Genomic DNA, 9,267 nt, shown 5'->3' with positions numbered 1-9,267 from the left:
CACTCCACATACATTGATGACAATCAACGAAAGCACTGGGAGTTCAACTTCAAAAACTCAAGACCGTGCACAGCAGAATGCATATCTACTACCAATAGTGCATATCCTACCACACACACAAGAATGAGGTGTTACAACATGATGATCAATCATGGACTTCTGTACACAAGAGAAATTTGTAATACTTAATGGAAAAGACGATCACCAAAATATTGTGAAAAAGTAACGAAGAGTTATAAGGAAAATTATTGGCCCAGAAAAAGTGGAGGGTTGATAGAGACTGAGTCTCATAAAGCAGTACATATATTGTCAGATCTGGCATCAGCTATTTAAATTTGGTGGATATCTTTAAATAATCCCTACAACAAGGCTTACATACAAGATTATGGCATATACCACAAAATTTACATAGTATACCACAAAACCAACAGGTTCCACACACAAATATTAAAGTACAAGTGTTATTCCCTCTTTATAGATGACCAATAGCACATCAATCAATCAATCATTCAATCATATTTTATTGTCGTTCAGCTCATAAAGCAATAGACAATGTCAAGATAACTTACATTTTTAACATTAATTACTAAATACAGTTCACTTTGGATTACATGAGGCCTTCCGCTAGTTACAGTGTTGAAAGACAGTATTTTCAGTTTCAAAAAATTCGTCTACTGTGTAGAAAGGATTATTTACTAGTATTCTGTACAATTTACCTTTGAAGATATTGACAGAAAACTCTTAAATCTATACTTAACTTATTGTATATCTTAAGTCCAAGAACTAAATATGAATTCTGTGACTTGGATAGCCTTTGATATGGTGCAGCTAAACATGATTTGTTCCTGGTGTTATGGCTATGTACATCCCTTCTTAATGATATTGTTCAAGTTTATTACTGTCAGTCATTGCAATTTAACAAACAAGGGTTTACAGTGCTCTAACTTATCTGAGTCAGTTATAATTCTTACAAATTTTTTTTTTTTTGTAAAATTCGAATGCCCTTTTCGTGACTGCTTTTGCCCCACAATAAGATTCCATATGACATGATACTATGAAAGAAAGCAAAATATGCTGATCTTATATAACTATTAGGGACAGGTCTTTTTAAGTTTCTAATTAAATAGATAACTCTTGAGAGTCTGGCAGATAAATGTTTGACGTTTGGCTCCCATGTCAACTTGTTGTCCACTATAACACCTAACAATTTTATACTTTCTAAGTCATGATTCTCTCTTAAGCTAAAGGAAAGTGCCTGGGTCTTGCTTTCATTTAGTAGAAAACCATTCGCTCTAAACCATAATGAACTCTGAGCAAGGGTATCATTAACTATACTTTTTAGCGTGTTTAAATCTGAGCTTTTATTTAAAAACGTTGTGTCATTGGCACACATTATTGTGTGAGAGTTTACAAAAGATGGCAGGTCATTAATCATAAGTAAAAACAATAGAGGTCCAAGTAATGAGCCCTGTGGCACACCAGACCTTACAATCAGATATGACTTCTCCCTGTTAATGCATACAACTTGTTGGTGGTTCTCAAGGAAGGATTTAATCATATTTATGCTGGTATTAGCAAAACCATAATAGGATAGCTTATTGTTTGTTTATTGTGCTGCATATTTCTTCAATAGATTTGGCGCAGAATTTATTGAATTCATCTTGGGATATGGCAATAACGTCTTTTCCTTTAGTTTGTGCCACAGAGTTAATTATACTCCAGGCTTTTTTGCATTTATTTCTAGACTTTTCAACGAGGGCTGTATTATATACCTTCTTAGCATCATTAGTAGCCTGTCTATAATTACACTTAGCTCTGGAATATATTTCTATATGTAGTTCAGATTTTCTGTTCTTGTACATACCAGAATAGAGAATAACAGTGTTTTTCCATTTGCCCTAACTGTGGAGTATAACATTCCCTGTTTTTCCTTCTCTCATAACAACTACTACCCTTAATATTTAGAGTACATTTCTCAAAGGAATATTATTTTCAAATGTATTTAAAAATATAGAGAAAATCTCAGTAAAAACAATGTCGGAGGAACTATGTTGTAGTCTACTAAATAGGGCATCCCAACTGATGCAAGTGGGGGCAAGTCTAAATCTATTTATCCTCTCTTTGTTCTTAGGTCTCGTGGTTACAGTTTTAGCTTTTGGGCTGGAACAGTCTGGAGGTACATTGCTAAGACTAATATATACTGCATTATGGTCTGAGAAATGAAAACTAACTACATCTCAAGACATATGAGTACTATTAATATTTGTAAATATATCATCAAGATAAGCAGGGCTGCTGGTAGGTTTGGAGTTAGTATAGTACAGGTTATATTGCCTAAGTACATTCTTGAAATCTGCCACAGTTTTTTTTGTCCTGCAGAATATCAAAACTTGAGTTGACGTCCCCTCCAATGACAATAGTATATTGTGCCCATTTTGGTGTACAGAGGGACATTAGTAGGTCATCAGATTTCTCAAGAAAGATACTTGGGTCTCCACTAGGTGACCTGTAGACTACTACTACTAATATTTTAAGGCACTCAATTACTATACCCGATGTTTCAAAGTGCAGTTACTCACAGGGAGTGTTGAGATCTAGCTTACTATACTTTTGTGTAGGCGGTGCTTTTACATATATTGCTACTCCACCATTCAAGTGGTGGTTCCAACTATAGCAATTAACTAAAGTATAATCATCCAGTACTTTGTAACCTAGTTCTTCCTCTTTGCACCAGTATTCACTTATACATAAGATATTAAACATGTTTTCATTGTAAAATGCATTAACAATTAGGTTTTTATCTGCCATACCCTGTATATTGAGGAAACCTATTTTAAACTCCCCTTTTCGCTCAACTTCATTTACATGTTTACCTGACTGACTTAGCATACTGTTACCATAAAGCAGTTGACCAGGTTGTAGCCTAATGGTGCTGTAGTATCTAACCTGGTCTAGCACTGTAAGTTTTTTGACATCTCAGTTGAAAAACAGCTCAACTTATCTAAAACTATCCTGATAACTAAGTCACTTAAAACACATTAAATGTTGACCATGCTTGGTGTGACAATCTCTGTGACAGTTACTAGTGTTTATTATAGAGACATTTTTTGAAGTGCTTACAGACAGCTTTGTATTCCTGGTTGGTTTGATCCACTTCCTTATTAACACAGGACCACTGGGGCAAGTCATGTCGATGAGGCTCATCGACAACAATCACGTTGGCGTGGGTCAATGTTTCCAGAGTTTTCTTCAGTGTTGAAGTTACTGTCTCCCTCTCGTTTCTACTGACATTGTTTGCTCCAGCCATTACAACTACAAAGTCTTTATCTGTCAAGTTGCTGCAGTCTTTCTTGATTAATGCTGATACATACGTTCCCAATTAGAAATACAAAAATGGGCTTAATACGGAGGTGAGAATAATCCTTTGAAGAACACTGTTTGCATTACAGTTTCACCTGGACACTGCACTCCCTCACAAAACTGTTACAATATTTGGATAAACATCAATTAATACAGACATTTACAACCTTCAAAATACCAACCAGTTAATCTGTTTCAGTGCTCTTAACCGTCTCTTTCACCTACAACTTGAGAATAGCTATTACTTTATCTATTCTGCTACAATATTTCCTCCATATTTGGCACAAATATCAGCTGCACATTTTTCACCACAAAACACAGAGCTTTATGAAACTTCCTGACAGGAAATTAAAGTCAGACTATATGTACTGATACATTTGAGATCTGTTTTCCATTGCACTTTATAGTCTGTTAAATACTTAAGAGCACTCTAACTCAAAGAGTCTCACTCCAGAGCAAAGTAAGAAAAAAATGGATGCCTGGAGTACCAATAGCATATTTGCTTCGACACTAGTTCATTAACATTTCAGATTTTGCAATACCATGGCAGAGTTGCAGCATGAGCTCCATTGTTGAACGTAAGTGGGTCGTGCAGTCAGCAGATGTGTGAATGAAGCACGCCGTTGCCATATGAATCATCTTACGGATAGACATCTGTTTCTTAGGAACCATTTCTTCTTTTGCTTGTACAAAATAACTATAGAAATGACACTCTGACAACAGCATGCATTTTTGGTCACCTTCCAGTGGAAAGAATTAGTCTTGTTCGTAAAAGACAGCAATATGAGTGTATGACAGATCCTGTAATTCTCCTGATAAATTTTTAAGACACATACTTTTAACGGGTGAAATATTGCATCCCCTCTGTGCCTGCACCCTTGGCAGAGGCCCATCTCACCATATCCCTGAAATGGCCCTATTATTGCTAAAATGCTTATGCAAATCTGTATTCTTTCATTTTACTTGTTGTGTATTGCTAGTATACTACTTGTTCAACATGTAATTTACAAGACCAAATAAAAATTAAAATAAACAAGATAGATGCTGTGATTCTAGCCTTCAGAAAGACATTTGACTAAGTAACACACATTCATGTAATATCAGATGTATTAACCTATGATATATCAATAAATTTTTGCGACTGGATTGAAAATATTTTGACAGGGATGACACCACACATTATCTGTGATGGACACTCATTAACAGCACCTAACTTCAGGCATACCTCATGGATATGTGTTCAGAGTGTAGAAGTTAATGTTTTATATTAATGATCTTGTAGACAATATTAAAAGTAATCACACACATTTCAAAAATGATGAGATTATCTATTATGAAGTATTATCTGAAAAGCACTACAGAAATAGTCAGACAGAGTTTGATGATATTTCAACAAAAGACGCAAATAAAAATGACTAACTTTAATTGTTCAGGAATTGTAAAGTTGTAAAATTATCCATTTCACAAAATATAATATCCTATGATAGCAATATCAATGAATTACAGTTGGAACTGGTGAACTCACACAAGAAAATGGGTGTCACAAATCCTAACAGTATGAAATACAAAAATTGTTTTCTCTCAGTAGCAGGTGGAGTTGGTATAATTAGTAGGGAAAAGGATTCAGTCTAGTAAGGAGATTCCATATAAATCATGTGTTACCCCCATTCTGGAATATTGCAAACAGAGTGTGCCCGATACCACTGAATTTTAAAAATATGGTATGAACAACAGAATATGAAATATGAAGAATAAATTCTGATGAAATAAGGTCAGTATACAAAATTATATGTTTTGCATAACCATATCACACCTGTCCTCGAAAAATTTGGTTCAAATAAAGGAAAAATTTATACTGATATCGGGAATGATATAAGAACAATTAGGATGAATACAACTTTCTCTGGCACAATATGCTTCTCAAACAGTTCTGATTTAGTTAACTAAGTATTTTCTTTCACTTCCTTCAACGTATCCTTATTAATGTACAGTTAAGGAAGAGTCCCACACTGGGAGTGTGAAGATCCTGCCCAATTTCTAGAAAGTCAGTGCTAATACCACATACATGCAACTTAATCCAAGCTGTAGCAAAGGTTCCTTCTGTTTAGAAACTAACTCATTCCTAAGAATAATTGGCCATTTCAGTGGCAGAGTGCTGGAAGTAGCTCCTAAACTATATAGGGCTCCTACTGATGTTAATTCCTGTATGATTGATTTGTAGACTCAAATGCACCATACAGAGAGAAAAGATGCCATTGTATGTACTAGAAGTGAAGAATGAATCCCACAGTCCTCTGGGGAAAATCTGGGCATGGGTATAGTACACATTATTGAGAGATGGTGTTCTGTAAGTTCAATAACATATAGTGATATTGCTATAGAACTCTATATAGGGTTCTGATTTTGGCTGCATCATAGTAAAAATTCATTTCGTCCATATGAAAGCCACTCTGGCAGCCATAAAATATTTTCTCTCCTTCATAAGAAAAAAAATTCATGCGCGTAATAGCATAGCTCAAGGAAAAGTATGCTGTAGTGGAGTACTATGGTAAGGGAATACACATGTTAGTAAAATGAGGTTCTATAATGTTTTCAGTTACATCAGGGGTGAGTCTGATTGTGGATAGAAGAATCCACTTGTAAGTTTAGGCATACTCTTGATACCGAGTCTTGTTGAAACAATCTGTTGTGAATGACTCTGAACTTTCTGACCTGGGTTTCTTCCTCACGTATAAGGTGTGGCATCTTTCCTCATTATTCAAAAATTCCACTTGTCTGATTTACACAACTCTTCAGACCCACCTTCAGAATTACTAAGGAGACTCCTATACACACATACTCAGAATCATAAACACTCAACAATGACAAAATATACAAATGTACAACTATACTCAAATAAACAGGATAGATGCTGAAAGTGGCACTGTCCCAGTGTTATTTAAGCACATAGTGACAAATGGACATGAGGAATCTACACAGATAATCAAGGATATTTGATACTCCAAAAAACTGATAGAAGACTGGAAGTATGCACTTATCCAAACACTCCACATGAAAGGTTACAGGAGAGATGTCAATTACAACAGTGGAATTCTCCTCGTTTAACTCACACGTAACGTACTCACAGCATATTTGCTTCAAGAAACACATCCACAGCGTCTATGTAAGACTGCTGTATACCATGCAATCTGTCTATCAGTTTGCTCAAGCATAGAGCAAATCTTGAGCCTAAAACGAATTATAAAGTAATTCAAAACAGCTCAACCATTTGCACTTTCATCAGATTCAAGAAGACATGACTTAAACATAGTGTCCGTTTGGTACCATGGAAGAAGAAGGACTTATTCTAATGACAGAGAGCAATGTTAACGAAACACTCATGGACACAACTGCCAAATTAAATTGTAAGTTGGAGCTCGAAGCACCCTTTGAAATCAAAACATCAATTCACCAAGGAAATCTACTGTAAGCAGTCATCTTCAGTCTCATCTATTCTGCTTGGATGAACAAACAGGACATTAATAGCACTTGTGTAGCTTTTGGCTGGCAATATATTAATATGGGCAGACTTTGAGGTTGAAGCAACAAGATACAAATTCTGAGAGAATGTAGTGGGGAACCTAGTCTATAAATCTCCCTTGTAAATGGAAGTGCTTGAGAACTAAATTTATCACTCAGAAATTAAACACAAAGTACCAGCAACAGACATCAGAAAATTATTTAAATTTACTCAACATCCTCAGAATACCAACAACAAGACATACACAGAAGATTATGGCATACATCAGAAAGCTAATGAACATACCACAGATCCAAGAGGGTCCATACACAATTACCAACAATAATAATAATAATAATAATAATAAACACCAGATATTACAGCAAGCATATTATTAAAGATCCCAATACCACAACAGATAAATGCAGACTTTGCAAACAACAAATAGAAACAGTAGATCACATCACAAGCGGATGTACAATACTAGCAAATACAGAATACCCCAGAAGACATGACAACGTCGCAAAAATAATACATCAACAGCTTGCCTTACAACATAAACTTTTAAAACAACACGTTCCTACATACAAGTATACACCACAAAATGTACTGGAGAATGATGAATACAAATTATACTGGAACAGAACCATTATAACAGATAAAACAACGCCACATAACAAACCTGACATCATACTCACCAATAAAAAGAAGAAATTAACACAACTAATTGAAATATCTATACCCAATACAGCAAATATACAGAAGAAAACAGGAGAAGAAATTGAAAAATACATCCAACTGGCTGAGGAAGTCAAGGACATGTGGCATCAGGATAAAGTTGACATTATACCAATTATACTTTCAACTAAAGGAGTCATACCACGCAATATCCACCAGTACATCAATGCAATACAGCTACATCCAAACTTATATATACAACTTCAGAAATCCGTAATTATTGATACATGTTCAATTACCCGAAAGTTCCTAAACGCAATGTAACATATACCGTACAGTTAAAAGGAAGTGACGCTTGATCAAGGCCCGCGTCACTTTCATTCCGAACCAGACCAAAGGTCAGAGAAAGGAAAGATAATAATAACAATAACAATAACAAATAACAATAACAATAACAAATAACAATAACAAATAACAATAACAAATAACAATAACAAATAACAATAACAAATAACAATAACAAATAACAATAACAAATAACAATAAGTAAAAGGGCTTAATAAAGTTATGAGGAATCTCTCTTTCAAGAATAATTTTTATATTATAATTTTCATGATTTTACTTGGCATTTCTATGTTATAAGTGCAAAATCCTCATTGGTTAAGTCAGTGAAATCAAATTTAACAGGTGTGTCATACCTATGGACATGATGTTAGCATTCACACAAGATACTGCAGATCCCTGGCAAAGGTAATTCAATATTTGGATGAATATTTTTGAAAACCTTGTTTAAAAACGTTCATAATATCCAAATGGGAAACAGTTTCAGTTTTCTTAACTTCCTCTTCCTCCTACAACCTGAAAGCAGCTGTTACTTTAACCATCAACTCTGTGGCAACACCTCTTCAATATTTGGCAACAACATCAGCTGCACAATTTTAGTATTTGATGGAGAGACTTAATTGAAGGCACTTCCTTGCTGGAAATAAAAGTCGGATTAATTTTATTTACACATTTGAGATCTGTCTTCCATTGTACTTTCTATTCTGTTAAACACTTCAGTGTACTCAATCTCAAACAATCTTACTCCAGCCCAATGTTGGCAAAAAAGTATTCTTAAATATTATAAAATGATGATCTGTTACCTTTTGTTTAAAACTAATTATATCCATGGTCCGAGCAAAGACTGGTAACTTATGGAAACATCTGAGTGGGTTTACTTTGTGAGAATTTCCAGTCATTGCTAACCTGTGCCTAGGTATATCTAACTTCGACTTAACCCTAGTATTGAGGTCATGAACTTCCCCCCTGACAACAAGTTCTGTCATATTATATTTAATGTCAAGTCCTGCAACATATATATTTAGATTTACAACAGTAAGTATTTTGAGCCTGGTGAAGAGTGAACGACAATGTTCCAAATGACCTGTATTATAAATTAAACGCAAAACTTCCTTTTTTTTGTTTTTTGTTTTTTTAAATGTTATCGACATGGGGAGAATGTCCCCATATAATTAGGCCATATGATACAAGCGATTGGAGAAGTCCAAAGTATGACATCCGAAGGTAATCAATACTTACCACGTCCCTTAGTTTCAGAAAGAGGTATGATACGCAAGATATCTTTTTGCAGACACGATGGATATGTTCTTGCCAATTACATTGGGAGTCAGTGTGAATACCTAGAAGTTTTACTGATTTAGCTTCTATTTCCTTTGTCGTGCCTAGTA

This window comes from Schistocerca serialis, chromosome 3, assembly GCF_023864345.2.
Source record: "Schistocerca serialis cubense isolate TAMUIC-IGC-003099 chromosome 3, iqSchSeri2.2, whole genome shotgun sequence".
Classification (NCBI taxonomy): Eukaryota; Metazoa; Arthropoda; class Insecta; order Orthoptera; family Acrididae; genus Schistocerca; species Schistocerca serialis.
This window is presented reverse-complemented; position numbering follows the sequence as displayed.